The 21,182-nt window shown below is 36.4% G+C and overlaps 1 protein-coding gene across 14 annotated transcripts in view; it reads right to left on the bottom strand.

Moving 5' to 3' along the window:
• Window positions 1-21,182, bottom strand: part of CDH18 (cadherin 18) — a 536,769-nt gene that overhangs the window by 226,073 nt on the left and 289,514 nt on the right. For 13 of the 14 annotated variants that reach the window (XM_042806880.1, XM_042806879.1, XM_042806882.1 and 10 more), the window contains one exon: window positions 7,057-7,110. The exons of the other annotated variant lie outside the window; for it this stretch is intronic. The gene's annotated coding sequence lies outside the window, so the exon portion shown is untranslated. The remainder of the gene's footprint in view (window positions 1-7,056; window positions 7,111-21,182) is intronic. 14 annotated transcript variants of the gene reach the window in all.

Genomic DNA, 21,182 nt, shown 5'->3' with positions numbered 1-21,182 from the left:
CTTTCTGTGCGGAAGGGATTTTTTTGTTTGTTTATTTGCTTCTTTAAATATCTGATCTGAAATAAAATAAGATAATCACACAGGAAGTAGATTTTTTTTTTTAACCAATCCTTTGGCTTTCACTGTATACAAATACACATGGTAGAGTGTCTACAGTCATGTAAATAGTAGCATAAGAAGAAGGGGAAAAATGATAATAAATAAGGGTCTATGAGCCTCAGGCTCCTACACATCAATAAGCCTCTTCATGCTTGAATGTCACCATCATTTCCACAGTGTCTTGGATGCAAGTGGGGAACCACAAACTCTGGACAATCAATTAAGTCAAAATAGGGTAGATATAACTCCTGTGGTGGCCCTGCCAAAAGAGACAAGCATCTCTTTACTGAAAAACAATCAGAGAGACACCAAGCTAACAGATGGAGTTTTGATGGCTGTAATACAGGGAAAAAAAAGTCCTTTTGGGACAATTAGTTTAAAGGGTATGTGTATGCTTAAGTATTATGATTGGTATGATTTAGGAAGCATATTCTGTCATCTTTTTTCATATATCCTGAGCATTCCAAGGCACTCAAGATGTTTCTATGAATATTATAATAAACAGAAACATGTTATAAAAGGAGAAAAAATGAATTAATTTTAATTTTATGAGTTGGTGGAGAAAACCAGGAGTAAATGCTTGTCAAATTGCAACCAGTTTGATTTGTGTGATTGAATTCAGTAACATTAGGTTTACATCCCTGATTTCTGCAAGGTTTGTTAGTTCTGTTGGTTTTCTTCCCCCTCAAACAAGTTCAGAAGAAATAGCTCACAGCTTTTTAATAAATGGACCAGAAAACACGCCTCGGAAAGAAATATGTGACTTAGTTTATAAACTCTTTGATTCAGCAGAGAAAAAAGTCATGGAGGACTCCCAGCCTAATGTCAGTGTACTGTCAAAGAAAATTTTTCTGTGAAACTCAGAAAATATACTACAACTGCAGGTAGCCATTGAAGTGCTACACCTTTCTTGGCTATAGTGATGACAATTTTTGAGTTTCTTTACAGGTAAAATCCTTACTTTCTCTTTCAGTCATGCCTCAACCCCCAAGGGGACTGAGGAGGGTGTAGGGATGGGAGGGAGGGAAAACAAGGGTAAAACTCCTTATCAGCAAAAATTTTCATGGGATATGTGGTCCCTTGAGGTTCTTTAGATTAAAGGCAACTGTGTCTGTGATACCAGGAATCATGGCTGACTGCCCAGTGGTCCCAGCAATGTTGGAAATTACTCTTGATGGACAGATAAAAGGAAGCCATTCTACAAGTAACTTTCAAAAACCACTATAACAAAATGTTCCCTGCCTACTAACTAAGAAGGCCTCCTGCCTATCTGTTTCTTCTAAAATAGGTCCTGTAACTGCTTTATCACACTATGTCTGATTCTAAAAAGGAAAAAAAATGTTCAATCAAGCTAACTCTAACAAGCTCAGAGCACTTGCATGAAACAGAGATGAGCAGATGGAATTTCAGTTCTTGGCTGAAGACAACATTTGCATTCCATTTTCCCGTTATCTGCAAATGCTAGTCCACAATATTTACTCTTTTGGTCCCCTGAATTGCAAAGAATGTAACTTAAAACGTAACTCTCCAGTATAGATATAACTTTTGAACACACATATACGTTATATAATAAATTCAGAAATTTTTTGTTCTATTATACCTTCTCTTTCGCTCCTACTTGCCTCGTAATATTCCTGATTCAATTTAAATTATAAGTTAATAAAAGATCCAGAAAAGCCCAAAGCACTACCATGTTTCAACTATAAAACACAGAACTTATGTACCTTAAAGACAATAAACTGTTTCCGTTTTCATAACCATCCCCTTCAACTGTCTTGCTCCTCACTTGTACATTAAAACTATTCTGAAATTAAAGAATATAGTTTCCTAGAAGGAATAAAAAAAAATAAAATGGTGAGGAACACACATGCTTGTATTATTGGCTTGAATCTGTGTTATCTTTCCAGTGTGTGGATGCTTACAAGATTCTCTAATAATTAAAAAAAATAAATAAAATTTAGCATTGAGTCTTTATGGAGGAAGATTTTAAGACAATATGGCTTCCACACCTGTGAATCTTCATATAATTAAGAGATTTTAGTGTCCTCTTATTTTGGCTTGGATTTTGAATTTTGTCGGCTCAACATAGTTTGTTGTTTTGTTTTTGTTTTTGTTTTTTTTTTTTTAGTTAATAAACGTTCACATGGAATACCACCAAACATAAGCGGTTTTTATTTAAATAAGCTAGTAATTTTTAAAGATTTCTAATAATCATGAAAGAAGTTTGTTCCATTCTATTATTTGGGATGTTGAGGAGAAACAACTCAAATAATCATGAACAGTCATTCCCAAGAGTAAATTCATGAGCAGGATGCTGTATATTTTGCCAAGAATAAGAGTAACTCCCACCATCTTCAAATGAAAATTACTCCAAAGAACTGGTCCCAGGTCACAAAACTTTGGTTTCTACTCACTTAATCATTGGCATAAATATAAATATATATATATATATTGCTACAGCAGAATCAGGTTAGAATGTTTTTGTTGCAGAATTCTTAAATTCCATAGGAAACTGCTGTTGACTACATCTACATCAGAAAAACAAACATGTTATCTTGTTATTTTAAAATGTTTCAAAATATTTGAAAATATATTTTATTAGTCATATTCTAAAAAAGAAAAATCAATTATTTCATTATTTCAATGATTTGAAACTACATTTCCCAGAAGCTTTCATCTTGTTCTAAAACAATCTTCTTCCAAGTTTTGACCATCAGAAGTTGGAAAAAAGAAAAAAAATATGCAATCTTTAATAGCACACTTGAAAGCGCAGACTATAGTACTGACAAAATGTAATGAAAAAAAGAACTCAGAAATATTAAATAACAACAAATATCTAACAGTCTATAAGGTTCAAAGATCTTATGCTGGGAAAGTTCTTCCTCACTGGAGTCTTATAATACCTACTAGTACTTTTGTCAGAGACTAGCAGCAAGGTTATATTTATTTATTCAGTAATGCATGAAAAAGTGCATTATTTTTCAAAATAAATAGTTGCATTCTGTTATACCACTGAAAGTCAGAGAAGTGAACAAAGGCAATATAATAATACAAGGTGGGAAACATACTCCATTATATAAAATGTTATTGCTGCAAAATAAAGCTCATTATTAAGAGACAAAGAATTAAAGGTAAACAAAAGACAATTTACCTATTTTGGTGTTTGTATGTGGGGCAAACAGTATACTGACATACATAAACTAAGAGAATGAAATTATGTTCAAATATTTTTCTTATCAAAACTGAGATGTAACTTTGTAAAAATGCTACTAATCATATTACTGTTCTGCTAAGAGATAAAATTGGCTGCAAAAATTTGATGCATCTGTAGTTTTCAGGCAGATAATAAGAAAACAGCTGCTTTTTCTATGCGTGGCTCTAACATTAATGTTAAGCACCTTTACTATAGCTTGGGATTTTTATAGTAATCAGAGTACCCTAGCAGAACCCACACTGCTCAGTGCTCCAAAAAGAATGGCTGAGCTGGATAACTGCCAGAAGCTTAAGGTATCTGTTTTCTATCGTCATAATTAGTGACAAGGCATGAATTGAATACTTAAAGGAGTGAAAATGCTCTTAGACTGATTCTTAGTATGCAGAAATCATCCTACTAAATTATCTTCTTGGCTGCCATCGTGAAATGTGTGATCTGGCACAAGGTATAGCTTCAGTTCTGCCTAAATGAATGCATTAACTCCCACAATGTTATAGGAATGGAATTATAATATTCTGTGATGTCTCTGAAGATAAAGCATGTCAGTGTCATGGTGAATTATTTTCTGCATAGGATGCAGAAAAGAACAACCCATTTGTTCAAAGTACTCAGTTAATTGCAGAAAAATCACTCCCAAAATAGAACAGATTCTTTAGTACATTCATTAAGGAGGCCAATTAATCTTACTACTATGATATATTTCACTTTTCCTAAAACAATAATTATATATAGCATTATGCCTCTTTTCCCACTCACCCATTCTGATCTGAAAGGAAACATGTTCATGTAAAACCTTGTACTTCCTATGATATACTAAAAGTCATAGTAAATAATCAAATCAGCTATGGACAAAAATGTCTTACACTATCATAATTCTTCCCAAATAAATATATGAATAAAAAAAAAAAAAAAACAAAAAAAAAAAACAAAAAACAGCAAACCTTTGGAAATTTTGGAGGACATATACTGTTGGGTATTTGCTGCAGACTGTGGATGAGCAGCCCTGATAAAAGCCTGAGAGAATGTGATAAAGGTGATAACTAAAGTCTATCCCTTCATGCTTATGAGAAGGTGTGATATATAACATTAAAAGAAAAAAAAAAAAAAAAAAAACAAAACACACACACAAAAATCACCCTCCCAAGATCTATTCTTCACTTAGAAGTTTCCACTGTCACTACAAGATATGTCCTGCAGATTTGGTTTTATACAAGTAAATTGGTGACAGGGGTTTTTCAAAACTTGGTAGAAGTGTTACATACTTAGGCAGAGTAGCTGATGATCTTAAAAATGTAGCTAAAACACATCTTGTACTTAATTTTTCTTGTTTGTAATGCTTGGTACCATGCTTCATGTAATCAAGGACCAATACCATAAACTCTCACTTGAATCTTCTTTTCTCTCACCTTCAGAATCAAGCCCAATAACTCCTCATACAAGTGGGAATAAGCTACTCTTTCTATAATGCTAATAGTACTACAAGAATTTCTCTGGAAATGAACAAGAGGTATCTATTTTGGAACACAAGTATAGTATTTTACATATTTTTATATTTATGCATTGTATAGGAAAAGGTGTTTATATCTAGTATATAGAATACCAGTATTTCTCTCACTTTTTTTTTTTTTTTTCTAAATAGAAAGTATTGAATTTGACCTTTCTTTCAAAGTAAACTTCATGAGTTGCAATTGCCTATCTCCAAGATGACATACTGCAGTTAAACATTTGTTTTTATTGGTTGCTATGGAAATTAAATGGAAGGTTCATTCCATAGTCCTTTGTGATTGTTCTCTTTCATCTACTTTAATAAGAAAATTGGTTATCACAATCATTCTGCAAGCTATTTTTCTTTCAGATGGTTACAGCAAATGACTGATAGAGAGAGCTTTCCTATTTCCTTGTTTCAATATGTCTCATCTACTTATCTTGGACAACAGAGGTGGCATATCCAGGACTATTCTTAAACCTATTTGTCAGGATAATAATTATTCTCATGTCCTAGATATAAGTATCAAACCAGCCTAATACTCACACACATCCTCCAATCATGTTCACCTGCTAAATCAGAAGTCTCTATTTACCCCCTTTTTCTTACCCATTGGAACTTCAGAGTAGGTCTCACCAATCTGACTTTAACATAGTGTGCAAGTACCAATCAAACATTCATTTCTTACTTCCTATAAAGGAACCAACAACTTTTAGTCAGTCTGGTCGAGTATATCTACAAATTCTTTAATAAAGGCAAAGACAAAAAATTTAGGGTTTTATAATGCTTTCAAAGAATGGAGAGAAAAAAACATCCCAAGAACTGAATAAGCGAATTCCTTTTCTAAAGAACAAGGAACAGTCTCATAAGAGCTATGATGGCTACGGACACATAAAATGACTCCTTGAGCAAGGGAAGAACTTGCTTAAAACTCCCTTCCTATAACACCTTTCAGTCCACTGCAAATGTGTAGGGTACACAAGACGGTATTTTAACTAAGAGGAGCTAAAACCTTGTGAGTCATTAAGTTTAACACTGTATGCTCAATAAAGTATTTCACAAGTAGATTCAAATGGAAAAATATTTTGCTTAATGAAAGATGGGTATCATTCTGAAATATTGGGAAATCACACACACACTAAAATCCCAAAGCAGTTATAATGCTGTTTTATTTCTCTCTATCTCTCTCAAAAACACAGCGATCAAACCTTTTGTTTCAGGGGCCTTAACAAAGCAAACCTAAAATATGATTTGCATAAACCCATGCTCTTTCCAGAGTCACAGAATAGGAAGATTGAAAGCACGGCAAGTATATTATACCTGAATTATTTTAAAATGCCTTAAATGCATATGTTAAACACATCAGCAGAGTGATAATATAACATTCATGATCACGTTTCACCCTTAGGCACAATTCTAGCCCAGCGAGAATGGGATCTCCATTCTTGTGGAGAAACCTGAGGAAACTTGAACTGCAGAGGTACAGCATAAGCTTCAGTTGTGCTTCAAGCTGAGATTCGGACTAACTTTCTGTGGTTAAGTGGGGACCGTACCTACAGAGAAAAACTCTGAGGAGTCCCTCCCTCATCCCTGAAGTGCTATTGCTGACCTAGGAACAGAAATATAAACCAAGAGTGAATGATTTGGCTACTGAGTTCAAACTCTTTCCATTGCAGAATAAATTTAATCTTATTTATTTGTGTGGTCTCCAACTTTGCAACCCCAGAACACCTTTTGGATCAAGGAACTGAATATGAAATTCATAGGGCCTCAACTTATTAGAGCATCCCTCCATCTATCTAGCTAAAAAGAACATGGAGTGAAAAAACACATGCTTTCTTCTCCACACAGTATGTCAGGAAGTAACTGTACAGAGAATAGGAAAGAAAATAAGCTGAATTTTTATCTGAGCTGGAATAAATTACTTGCTCCATATAGTAAAAGAAGGGCAGGTCCTCTTTTTAGAACAGAGCAGTGTGCTCTTGTGCGAGCTCAATAAGTCAATCAGACCTTACTCAGACAGATTGAAGATTTCAGTTGTAATGTACCTACTACCAAGAATTCTGTTTATCTTATATTCTCCAAATGCTTGTATCATGTTTGTCAAGGCTTTTTAATTTAAATCAAGTCTTCAGGAACCAGAACCACAACCAGAAGAAATCTGTGACTATGTGAGCAGCAACAGGTACACAGCCACCAGCTCAGTATTTATATATCAAAGTCATAATAAAAGGCTTAAAAATGGATTTGAACATACCATTGTTGATACTTCTTTAGCAAGGAGAAAAATATGGAGCAATCCAGAGATTTGCTGAAAAATAAACCCATGGAAAACAAAGTTACTAAGGTAAGCCTGATAGAAAATGAATATATTCTGCCCAACTCTTTCTACATGAAACTCATTGTTCCCTCTACAGCAGATGATCCCAATTGCAGAGGCTATTCCATCTTGTACAGTGCAGTGAGCTCTTAATGCATAATAAGTAGCATTTAACAATAGGCAAAAGTTATGACCTATTGTGTCTTTAGCCAACCCTTTAACTCACAGAAAAAGCTGAAAAATATTGCTGTTTATATTCTGGAAAAAAAAAAAAAAATACTCTGAGTGCACAGTGTTTGTGCAAGGGATCTGGGGGTCTTGGTTGATGGTAAGATCAATATGAGTCAACAACAGGCGTTGGCAGCCAAATAGGCCAACTGTATCCTGGGGTGCATTAAGCACAGTATAGCTAACCAGCTGAAAGAAGTGATTGTCCCACTATATTCAGCGTTGGTGCAGCCTCACCTCGAGTAGTTTATGCAGTTTAGGGCTCCACAATATAAGAAGGATATGAAAATATTCAGATTTATCCAGAGGAGGGCGACAAAGATGGTGAAAGGCCTAGAGGGCATGGCTTATTAAAAGCAGCTGAGGATGCCAGGTTTGTTCAGATGAGAGGAGACTGAGGGACACCCTCATTGCTGTCTCCAGCTTCCTCATGACCAGGAACAGAAAGGGAGGCACATCTCTGGTGTCCGTTGACAGGATGTGAGGGAATGGCTTAAAACTGCAGCAGGGGAAGTTCAGGTTGGATATCAGGAAAACATTTTCAACTGAGAGTGTCATTAAGCACTGGAACAAGCTCTCCAGGGAGATGGTCATGGCCCCAGGCCTGTCAGTGTTCAAGAAGTGTTTGGACAAAGCTCTTAGTGATATGGTTTAACTTCTAGGTTGCCCTGAGTGGAGTCAGGAGTTGGACCTGATGATCCTCATGGGTCCCTTCCAACTCAGGATATTCTATGATTCTATGAAATATAATGGCTTCAAAAACTTAGACTTCCTTTTCTAAAATGTATCGTGATAAAAAAAAAAAAAAATATATCGTTCTTAAGACATTAGGTTAGTTTTTTTCCATATATATTTTTCTAAATACTTTTGGGAAGGGTACAATTTCACATGAGTAGGAAGCAAAATACTTTCATGTGGCAATAACTTTCTACTACAAAGAAATGCAAAACTGCTTTCATATTTCACAAATAGAAGTTTTTTCCATAGTAGGTGTGCAAAGAAGGTTAAAGAGGTTATTAAGAAAAATATATTCTTTAAACAATGATAAATAGCATATCCAAAATCCTGGCTGTAAAAAGAGGCCTTTAGCTTTTATTACACTTGAAGGCCATTCTATAATGCAGGGCTGAATATAAAATTTTGTAATTTTTATTTTGTTTAGGCACTGAGACAGTAAATGGAAACACAACAGATCAAATTAAATCTCAAAAAGTATATTACTTTTTATCTATGTTTGTTCAAGTTGCATTCATCTATTTATAAAGTAGTAGCTTTTGTTATCAGAAGTCTGGAAAACCAAAATATTTCACTGTTGAGATTCATAATTCATTGTCATTTGGAGTATTAAGAAACATCTCAATACCAAATTACACACAAGCAATGCATTTAGTAGGGTTCCAGCAAGGAAACTTACTGTTTTATACAAATTGCACTCCAGAAGGAATGGAGAAAAATCAGTTTACCAGCTAAGCAAGGTATTGAAATCAACATTATTACAGTGTCTACTTGATAAATACACAGTTCATTATCACATTATTCATTTTCTGGTTTACACTGGTGGTAAGAGTGCACCTGATCAGTTAAAGGCATCTCTGATGCAGCTGGCTGCAGAAATAATCTTATTTTTTATGTAAACCTGATGAATAACCAGGGTTGATATGTTTGGTTAGAATGGATCATCCAGCAATAGCTGTTGAAGCAATATTCACAGATGATAAACTGTTTTAATAGATGATTTATAGGGTTTATATTGTTTCTTTACCAACACATACAGTTCAGGGTTAGAAAATAAAGCACACAACTGAAGTTGAAGAATTGAGACTGAAGTGATACAATTTTGCAGAGGTCTAGTTGGAGATACTCCATTAACATTCTAATGAAAAACAACTCCTAAAATATAGAGGTAAAATACATGGTCACAAGGACATTTTTTATTCACAGTTTCTGTTGCCCTGAAAATACAGACCACTTACGACCAAAGAAAGTAATCATTGTTGTCAAGTATACATGTTGTCAAGTATGGCAAAATACAAACTGGAAAAGTTTTCAGGTACTTAGATACAGAATAACCTTCATGCTCACCTTCTGGCTTACAGTAAGTGCTAGTTTATTGAAAGTAGTTATAGCAGAATAATCACCAATGGGCCATTCACTGAAAAGTTTAAATTTTTACCATAGAGAGTTTCCTGCTTATGTACTTTAAGTACAGTATCAATATACAATCATGGAAATTTCCATTAAACAGGAAACTTGCAAACTCCTCCACTAGTGAGGACAACAAAGAAAAATACCCCAGTGTTAATCTTGGTTAGGTCATGTGAATTAAATTACATGAGTGGTGGAAGGTTTTTTAACAGTGCCTAAATGATGTAGGTCCTTAAGTCATGTTTTCAAAAGACAATCAGCAAGAGCTTAATCACTTCAAATTATCATTTGAAAGCTTCAGAGTTTTTCAAGGTCTGATCTTTTTCACTGTAAGAACAAGTTCAGATTATTGCCTTGCAAATATTTATTCACTTAAATAATCCTAAATCAGTGTCCATTATAGGACAAAATTCCAGCTCTTTGAATCAGAGTTTCTTCTATTTTCACCAGTACTTGTGTTCAGACATTAAAAAATATATAAATCTACTCCCTACATATAAACACACAAAATCTATTCATTTTTTGTTCTACATCCAGAATGAGTTTGTTTTCAGACCTTGATTCTGGTAACTGAGTCTTTCTTTACTTGGCAGTCAGCCTGTGAACTACAGTTCTGTAGTGTGCACAGTCCCCCATCTTCTGCTCAGTGTCCTTCGCTTCAGTGTTGAATAAACTATTATTTAAATAAAACTATCTTTAAGTTTTGGATTCCCACATTTGGTCTTTAGTAAGGGACTATCAGAAATCATTAAGTGACTCTTGCCTATATAAAGACAGAGTATTTATAGTTCACCATACTGAACAACTGCAGAAGCATCACCTTTTGTTTGTGTCTAAGAGAAAAAACACACATTAAAAATTTTTAACTAATAACTCCAAAAAGAATGTATTATAAATATGTATTTGACAGTAAACTGGTGTTTCACATGATGAAAATAATGTTTTCCTAACATTATTTTCCATAAGCTTCTAAAATTATTATTTTAACATTTCATAAACTGTCCTCCTTCTGACAGTTTCTTTCTCTTATACTCACATTCCTGAGCATCACTCCCTTCAACTAATTGATAGGCAAAGACTAAAACAATTCTAATCTTGCTCAAATTTGAGATTTTTTTTTCTGCAGTTAAAGTATATGTTTTTACAGTGTTCTCATATTGGGAGGTTCTAAAAACTTTAGATATATAGAATTAATTTTCAATTATCAGCATTTAATTCAGAATATGATTTTACTTAGGCTTCTTGATTATATTTTCTAATTCTGCTTTACAAATTGCATTTTTAAAAGTTGCTACATAGCTCTTTCAGTTATTTCTCATACACAAGCATACAGTAAAGGAACAAACAAATAATCATAATAAGTTCCTATAAGTTTCAACAAAGTCTAATAAAGCAAATAGCAAAAACTCCTTTCAGATGTACTCGCATAATTCAGGAATAGCTTCAGCAGTTTTGTGGGGCACTTGGGAATAACACTGAATAGCATATAGTCCAGGAAATAATCAGCAAAAGATTTCCTTGCACAATGTTTCACTAGTATATTAGAAAGTTTTCAAAAATTGAATTATTATCTAGTATTCAAGATTTTTATCCAATCATATATTTACAACAGAAATTACAAAAATGCATCAATTGAAGTCCTTTTAATTGCAAACCATTTTAACTGTCCCTTTGTGATACAATTAGCGCCTTTTTTTTTGCAACAGCTCTAGAAAGAAACACACTTCATAACACTACAAGCTCAGAAATACATAGATACATAATAAAAAAAAAAAATCAAAATAACTCAAGTAGTTTCTTGATTGAGGGATATTTAGTAGAAGGTGTTATCACACAGCAGTCTTTCCCCCTAGAAACAGTACTTATTTTTGTAAAATTTATAGGAAACTTTACATCTTTGAGACTTCCAACCATCTGTGGAATTTGGAAGTTGTTAGCAGTGGAGGAGGGCAGGATAACAGATACACATAGATACACAGGCAGTAGGTATTAGATTGAGTTCCTCTTCCTTTACATGCTGCAGCAGTGTACTAATGTAAAAGATATGTAAATATACATCCCAGATTGTCTTCACTCTGTCTAAAAATTAAGCTTTAGCTAATTGGGATGGAATTCGGAATATGGCATACATGATGTATGAATGCTGAACACATAACATTAGAATATTAAATCTGAAACATGAATAAAGCGTCCTCGTGGTTGCAACCTGTAAAGGAAGCATCTACATACGAGATGACTTCTTATGTTTTGTAATTTACTGACAGAAAATCTATGCAATTCCTTCATTATTCAAACACAAAGTTAGACTTCTAAAGAAATATATGAAGTGAGTCCACACTCAGAATTTCCACTGTGAACACGTCAAGAATTTTTTATCTGTTTATTCTAAATTGCAGTGTGTCCAAATTCAACTTGAAGATGCATCAGCTCTTTCTAAAAACAGAGTAGAGACATCCACACAATGACACAAGGAAGATGTAAGAGATACAATCTGTATTTTAGTTAAAATTACTTATTGGCATAGGAAACATGCAAAAGTTTCATAAATAAAAACACTGCTAACATACGTGGTCTAATCCAGGTGTGTTGTCCCCTCCTTATGGAAGAAACTCAAATCAAAGACCATAAAAGGAATCTAACTCTATTAATTTATCTCAACTGAGATATCAACCAAACACTGATACAAGATTTTTACAGAAGAAATTACTGCAATGAGATATCCATAATCACACTGGCTGAATCAGACTTAAGATCAGGTCTTTTGGATTCATTCCTTTTACTGATAAAACACACTCCTGTGTAGAGCTGAATACTCTCTCATCATTATACATGCAAAGTGATCAGAGTATCACTAAACACAGCAATAATCGATGAGGATCACAGATGACTAGTACCTAAAACAGTCTGTTACTTAAACAGTAAAAGTCCTGTTCATGATCTTCATTATGCACAAGCTGCTTCCAATAGATGACACTTGGAACTGGTATATCTAGGAAATACCTATTCGAGTGTTTGCCAAGAAAAAGATTCTACCGGCAGAAGAAACACTATCTGAAATTGTATTTCAATACCGCAAAATAGTTGAACAACCGATATTATTATCTGCTTCACTTTGTTCATTAGCCAGTACAGACCCCATAAGTTTTATACAGCTATGTGAGCAAACAGTACACACTATTTCAAGTTATAATTATCCACTAGATATTAGGTGTTTCTCAGTTCCAGGAAATTTAATTGGATGAATAATGTCTCCTTTCATAGTGAGGACTCACAAAAATTTCATGATAATACACTAAGACAAACTCTATTGTTCTTTAATTTCCAGGACAAATTTAAGATCATAGTGTAAAGGGATTATAATTTTGCTGTTTCTTGGGAGTAACATATAGAGATACATTGCACATATATGGCACTGTATTACTGACAGAACCTTTTTATACTAAGAGAGCAAACATAATAGAAATGGAACCATTTAAAAGTTACAAAGAAATACAAGATTTTAATTACGTAAGATGCTCTTCATAATTCAAATGTACATAAGGATGTACAATTGAGTGACTCGGTATGTCTAACATAAATTAGTATTCAGAGAATAAGAAAAAGATGAAGAATAGGAACCAATAATATATGGTTAATCAGACTTAATTCAACAGTCCAGATTCATTAACTAAAGTTACTGGGGCAGGGGAACCTCAATCCATCCCGCTACCAGCTAGATGCCAGTGCCAGCAATAGATGCTCAGAGCCTGGAGAGGGGTCACAGCTCAGCAAAAGAGCATCTGAAGAGCAGCACAAAGGAATTCCAGCCAGTAAATCAGCTTCATCGGGGGCCCAAATTATACGCCTCTATGCAAATGTGTGTAACATGGAGAATAAACAAGAGGAGTTAGAGATGTGCACATACCTGCAGAGCTATGATCTTATTGGCATCAGGGAGACATGGTGGGATGGCTCCTGTGACTGGAATGTTGGAATGGAAGGATACGTGCTCTTTAGGAAGGACAGGAAGGGGACATGAGGTGAGGAGGTCACCCTCTATGTCAACAACCAGCTGGAGTGCATGGAGCTCTGTCTTCGGATCGATGAGGATCTGACCAAGATCTTACGAGCCAGGATTAAAGGGAAAGCAGGGACAGAAGACGTTATAGTAGGGGTCTGATACAGGCCACCTGACCAGGAAGGCTGAGCAGATATAGCCCTCTATAGAAAGATAGGAGCAGCCTTATGTTCACAATCCCTGGTCCTCATGGTGGACTTTAACCATCCCAATATCTGTTGGAGGGAAAACACAGAAGGGCATAAGCAGTCCAGGAGATTCCTGGAATGTATTGATGACAACGTCCTTCTCCAGGTTATGGAGAAGTCAATAAGGAGAGGTATTATGCTGGAACTTCTTCTCACCAACAAGGAAGGGGTGGTGGCGAGTGTGAAGCTCAAGGGCAGCTTTGGCTGCAGTGACCATGAAATGGTGGAGTTCAAGATCCTTATGGTGGCAAGGAGGGAGCAAAGCAAGCTCGCTACCCTGGACTTCAGGAGAGCAGATCTTGGCCTCTTCAGGAATCTGCTTGGTAGAGTAATATTGGATAAAGCCCTGGAGGGAAGAGGCACCCAAGAAAGCTGGTTAATATTCAAGGATTGCCCCTTCCAAGCTCAGGAGCAACATATCCCAACAAAGAGGAAGTCAGGAAAAAATGCCAGGAGGCCTGCATGGATGAACAAGGAGCTCCTAGACAAGGTCAAACACAGAAAGGAAGCCTACAGAGGGTGGAAGCAAGGACATATACCCTGGGAGCAGTATAGAGAAATTATGCAAGCAGTCAGGGATCACATTAGGAAAGCTAAAGCCCTGACAGAATTAAATCTGGCCAGGGACATCAAGGGCAACAAGAAAAGTTTCTATAGGTACATTAGTGAAAAAAACGATGACTAGAGAAAATGTGGGCCCTCTCTGTAAGGAAACAGGAGACCTGGTTACCAAGATACAGAGAAGGCTGAAGTACTCCACAAGTTTTTTGCCTCTGTCTTCACAGGCAAGTACTCCAGCCACACTGCCCAAGATGCAGGAGGGAAACTGGGAGAATGAAGAATCACCCACTGTAGGAGAAGATCAGGTTTGAGACAACCTAAGGAACCTGAAGGGGCACAAGTCTATGGGACCTGATGAGATGCGTCTATGGGTCCTGAGGGATCTGGAAAATGAAGTGTCTAAGCCACTACCCACCATATTTGAGAACTCGCGGATGTCTGGTGAAGGTTCCATGGACTGGAAAACATAACCCGCATTTTTAAAAAGGAAAAAAAGGAAGACCCAGGGAAGTACAGGCCAGTCAGTCTTACCTCTGTGCCTGGCAAGATCATGGAGCAGATCCTGCTGGAAACTATGCTAGGGCATACGGAAAATAAGGTGATTGGTGACAGCCAACATGGCTTCACTAAGGGAAAATAGTGCCTGACAAATTTGGTAGCTTTCTGCAAGAGGGTTACAGTGTTGATGTATAAGGGAAGAGCAAATGACATCATCTACCTGGACATGTACAAAGCATCTGACACTGTCCCACACAACTTTGTCTCTAAATTAGAGAGAGAGAGATTTGATGGATCGACCACTTAGCGCATAAGAAATCGTCTGGATGGTCACATTCAGAGTTGTGGTCAATGGCTCGATGTTCAAGTGGAGACCAATAACAAGTGGCATTCGTCAGTGCTGTTTAACATCTTTGTTGGAGACATGGACAATGGGACTGAGTGTACCCTCACCAAGTTTGCCAATGACATCAAGCTGTGCGGTGAGGTCAACACACTGGAGGGAAGAGACGGCATTCCAAGGGACCCTGACAAACCTGAGAGGTGGGTCTGTACAAACCTCATGAAGTTCAACTAGGCCACGTGCAAGGTCCTGCACGTGAGTTGAGGCAACCCCATGCAAAAATACAGTCTGGGCAATGAGTGGATGGAGATTAGCCCTGAGGAGAACAACTCGGGAGTAGTACTGGATGGAAAACTGACTATGAGCCAGCAGTGTACGCTCGCAGCCCAGAAAGCCAATTGTATCCTGGGCTGCATCAAGAGAAGTATGACCAGCAGGCTGAAGGAGATGATTCTCCGCCTCTCTTCTACTCTTATGAGACTTCATGTGGAGTAGTGTTCAGCTCTGGGGATCCCAGTTTAAGACAGACATGGACCTCCTTGAGAGGGTCCAGAGATGGGCCACAAAGATGATCAGGTGTCTGGAGCATCTTACTTATGAGGAAAGGCTGAGGGAGTTAATGTTGTTCAGCCTGGAGAAGAGAAGGCTCTGGGAAGACCTTATAGCAGCCTTCCAGTACTTGAAGGGGGCCTACAGGAAAGATGAGGAGGGACTCCTTATCAGGGAGTGAACCGATAGGATGAAGGGGTAATGGTTTTAAATTTAAAGAGTGTAGATTTAGATTAGATCTAAGGAAGAAGTTCTTGCCTGTATGGGTGGTGAGACACTGGCACGGGGTGCCCAGAGAAGCTGTAGTTGCCCCCCTCCCTGGAAGGGTTCAAGGCCAGGTTGGACGGGGCTTTGAGCAACCTGGTCTAGTGGAAGGTGTCCCTGCCCATGGCAGGGGGGTTGGAACTGAATGGTCTTTAAGGTCCCTTCCAACCCAAACAATTCTATGATTCTAAAACCACAAGACAGCCTTTTCACAAACTGCTTTAGTCTAATAACATTTTTTATGAGCTATGGAAGGAGAGCAGTGTTATAAAATATTTTTAAAAAGGTGTCAGGATATGCCTAGCCTTTACAATTTTTTTAACATAAAGATATGTTGGATCCCCAGATTCTGTAGGAGTTTAGGTAGCATTATTTATCAGGAATACTGGTTTTAATTAGTATCTGCAAAGGAGATTAAACCTTTCCCTTTCAAATGACATTTCAACCATATTTTCTATGCTCTCAGTGAGACTCTTCTTTGGAATAAACTCTGTACAGGGTCATATCTAAAAAACTTGAAGAAATAGCAACTACTGCAGAGTTCACTTAATAAATAGGATACTTCTCACACTGTAAATTATTTCAAGTTTACACTTTCATTTTCCACCTCTGAAAACTGACATCATTTGCAAACCTCATCTGCCAGAGAGCCTGTCTGCATTTCTTTTCATACAACAGTATTTGTCATGATCACAAGCTTTTCAGCTGAAAAAAATCCTCCAGTCTGTGTGACAAATAACAGCATATTTAATGTGAAAAATCTTTTGCAAATCACTTCCTTCCTAGATCTGATGACTCACAGAACACAATGCAAAACCCTTTTCCCAAAAATAATGGACAGAGTGAATGGAGAAAAGCAACTTTGAAAATGTATAATTTAAGTGTTTTCATTAAGATATACTCTGTTATCTGCTCCTCAGTAGTAGTGGAATAGTACATAGTAGGATAGCCTCTGCATATCATCCAATGCAAATTCAGTACCTTTTCATAACTCACCAGTCTCTTTCCCAAGTAATGAGTGGTAAGACAAGAGGAAATGGCCTCAAGTTGCAGCAAGGGAGGTTTAGATTAGATATTAGGAAAAACTCCTCACTGAAAGAGTTGTCAAGCACTGGAACAGGCTGCCCAGGGAAGTTGTTGAGTCACCATCCCTGGAGGTATTTAAAAGATGTGGTGCTTTAGGGCATGGTTTAGTGGTGGACTTGGCAATGTTAGGTTTACAGTTGAACTCGATGATCCTAAGGGTCTTTTCCAACCTAAATGATTCTATAACATTTCAAGCCTGTCCCTCAATCATTATACATGTACCATCCCTGACCAGAGGCAACAAAATGAGGAAACATTTTATATTAACTAAAAACAAAAATCCAAATCTTAGCTAATTTTCCCTTATGAGTATTACAAAGATCTGCAAGATGTGTCTGAAGTGGCCATCCCTTTCAGAGGACACTTCTGCCACACTCCCAATCCTTGTCAGATCACAGAAAGGTAGCCTCTTCTTTTCCTTTCACTTAAACTTTCTCTCCTCACTGCTCTTTTCTTCCATTGAGCAGCACTACATTCAACTTTCACCTTAGTATCTGTCTAGGTCCAAAATCCATCATCTATCTGCTCAATTTCCAAATAAATCTCTCTCAACTTTCATGTCATACTCCATGTTCACAATTTCTCCATAAACATTACCTTATTCTCCAGTTTAAATATCTCCTTTACTGCCATGCTAAAAAGGGAGCCCTTATGCATCATGCTGACAAGTGTGTTTTATTTTCTCTTACTCCTGATTGCCAGCAATCATTTGTTGTCCACACCAGCTTTGCTGGTGACTTGGCCTCACTCATAAATTTACTTTAAAACTTAGAATAATTAGAATATTGTCTCTTTTGAGCTGCATGCTGGAACTATGACCATAATATCAAAACCAAATGAAAACATCCACATGGAAACCAATGAAATTTCAAATGTTAGATCATATTTTATCTTCAGTGCAAAAGCAAACTAACAAATGATGTAATGTGACACACAGAAATTAAAGTGTCAAGAAGCCACTACATGGCTTTCCATAAGTCATTTTACAAAGGATATGCTTCAAGTTTTCAGAGATCTTGTGAGCAGTAATGTGGCTGTTTATGAATAGTGACACCATAAGCCATTCATTAGTTTCAATACCAACAGGGTGTGAGATCAAATTAGCTATAAACTTACTCAGACTGCAAAATTCTGCTAGAAGTTTTGTATGAATTCATTCTAAGCGGTGTCTTTCACAGCTTTAAAATAGAAATTATCTTATTTCTTAACTCCATTAAAGTGTATTTACTGAGTCATGGGCTCCACAGCATGAAAAACATAACTGATTAAGTTCAAATTCCTAAATATTTATTTCTCGTCAATTTGAAAATATGGTGACATCTGTGCGCAGACATTTCCAACTTTGTAATGTTTAAAGTAGCCTTACTGGAAAATTAAAGATATATCCCCAGAATGTCACATCCCCATCACTGCTATGTCACTGTGTTGCCTGAAATATTGAGGGAGGTGATCCTTCCTCTCTATTTAGTACTGGTGAGGCCACATCTGGAGTGCTGGGTCCAGTTCTTAGCTCCCCAGTAAAAGATAGACATGGACATACTGGAGAGAGTCCAACAAAGGGCCAGGAAGATGATTAAGGGACTGGAGTATCTCTCCTATCAGGAAAGGCTGAGAGCTGGAACTGTTCAGCCTGGAGAAGAGAATGCTCAGAGGGGATCTTATCAATGTGTATAGATAACTGAAGTGAGAGAATGACTAAGAGGGAATCGGACTCTTCTCAGTGGTGCTCAGTGACAGGACAAGAGGCAACTGGCACAAAGTGAAACACAGGAAATTCCAAATGAACACAAGAAAATACGTCTTTACTGTGGGCAGTCAGGTTTCCCAGTGAGGTTGTAAAGTCTCCATCTGTAGAAATATTCAACACATAATTGGACATGGTCCTGAGGAACCTGCTGTAGTTGACCATGCTTGACCAGGGGGGGTCAGACTAGATGACCTCAAGAGATCCTTTCCAATACAAATGATTCTGTGACTGTAATTTTTAAAAGGTCATCTACCAAATATACATAAAGGTATTCTAGGCAGTCATACACAAAACTCCACAGAAATAATTATACTTAAGTTGCAAATACTGTAACATTGGACTATAAAGAATTATAAGACACAGCAATTCCAATATTTTTATTTTTAATTCTATCAGTGCAATACCCAGCCCCACGCATTATCCCAACAATGACCTGTAGGTGTTATCATAATGCAAGTAATATATGAAATATTAATGGACATAAAGAAAAATATTTTTAAAAAATGTGGATTTTTCAGTCAGTTGATCATCTGCCTGTGAGAGTATGGATGCAAGAGTATATGAATAAGTTTTTGTGCTGTAGCTGATATTTTTTCTTTCAGTATCACACCTCTACAGAGCTCTAAGCAATAACAATCCAATGTTTAAGAATATTCAATAGAGTCAAAGAGAAAAGAAGATCTTAGAATTTCTCCAGTGTTATCAGAATCCAGGTGAGATTTCTCTGAGCTTTGCTGGCACATGTCAGAAGTCTTTCAAGCCTCACACATAAGGTTTTAGAAGTGTACTTCTCTACAATACTTAACTGTACCACAGATAAAGAAAACATGAACAAGAGCTCCTCACAGTGAGATCTAAGTAATCAATTAGCTTGTGCCTTTGATATAATTAGCCTGTTAGACATTATGGAACAGTTGCACTGAGACTGATGAATACCATCCCAGCCTAAGAAGAAAGAAATAATCATTCTTATCAGCCTGACTCTTTAGAGGAAAAACATTCCTGAGAAAAACTAAAGCCTAGAGCGTGAACGAACCTGTACATTTAAGAGCTTGACTTACAAATTCTCCCTGTATATTATCACAGCTCCTAGATTTCAGGCTCACACCTGAAGCTCTTCTCATACTTCTCTAGAGGAAGACCTAGATTACATTTTTATCTGGTGAATATAAAGTCTGATTTATAGTTTAGACAGTAAGGGTGATAAAATAAGCCACTACATCAAATGAAGTGGGTGAGCAGTGAAGATGGTGTGAATTGTGGCTGGATATGTCTGAGATTTTTTTATTACTAAAAAATTATTTTTAGCGTAAATATGTCTCTGTAAATCAACATTTCCATATATGAAATTCTATGCAGTTGTTGACATAATCTAACACTCTTATTACTGTACCAAGCAAAAACAGTCAAGAGGTTCAAAAGTTCATTCAAGATTCCACGCAAATTTTATACTGTTGAACTGGAAAAATCCACAGGTCCAGACATTTCTGATCATGAACATACTAATTTTCAACTCCAGTTTTACAAGACAGGAGGAACAAGAAAATTCCAAACCATTGCCATGACTAACATTTCTAAGCATATGAATCTATAATAAAAGCTTTACATTGTTGCAGTTTTATTATAAAGCCACTTCAAAGCTGACCAGTTTTCCTCTTGAGGGGAAAAAAATTAGTCAAGTAAACCAGGCAACTTTAAGTTACCACTTATAGTCATACTTGCACAAATTGACGCTGAATTATCAGAGTAGTGCAAGTTATATGCTTACTTTTTGTCCTTTTATGTGTACAGAAACACTATCTCAGACACCATTTTGTGGTAAAAACAGATAAAGGATGACATGGAATGTCAACACCTTGCCATATGGTATTACCCAAAAAAAGATACGCTTTATATATATGGAAAATATATCACATATACATAGACTAGATTGTTCTTCAGCACTGCAATCAATGGAGCTGAGAAAATCTATGCACTTTACAGGTCTGTCATTCTAATCAGTAAAAGACAGTGCTGACAACATGTAAGATAATTAGGCAATGTGGAGAACAGAGACTGTAATAAAAAAGAAAAGACTTAAGGCATACTAAAATGAGCTTCAGAAGCCAAAACATAAGCAAGCATATAGTGTTTACAGAGATGACTCTGAATGTTAGATACATGACTGCATCATTTTGCACAAATTGTCCTCAAAACACAAAATTAAAATCATCTAGCAGTTCAAGTACACACAAAATCTAAAACCAAAAATATATTATTTGCAACTTTTAAGAAGCACAGGTTTTAGATATAGGAACATGTCATTGCACTTCTGAGAAGATGTAGCCAACTGTGAATCCAGTATGTGTTTTACAGGTTAGGTAACAACGTACTAGCAAACCACATAAGTGGTTAAAA

This window comes from Tyto alba, unplaced genomic scaffold (assembly GCF_018691265.1).
Source record: "Tyto alba isolate M040663 unplaced genomic scaffold, T.alba_DEE_v4.0 Super-Scaffold_48, whole genome shotgun sequence".
Lineage (NCBI taxonomy): Eukaryota > Metazoa > Chordata > Aves > Strigiformes > Tytonidae > Tyto > Tyto alba.
The sequence above is the reverse complement of the archived record's forward strand: the minus strand, read 5'-3'. Positions and strand labels throughout refer to the sequence as shown.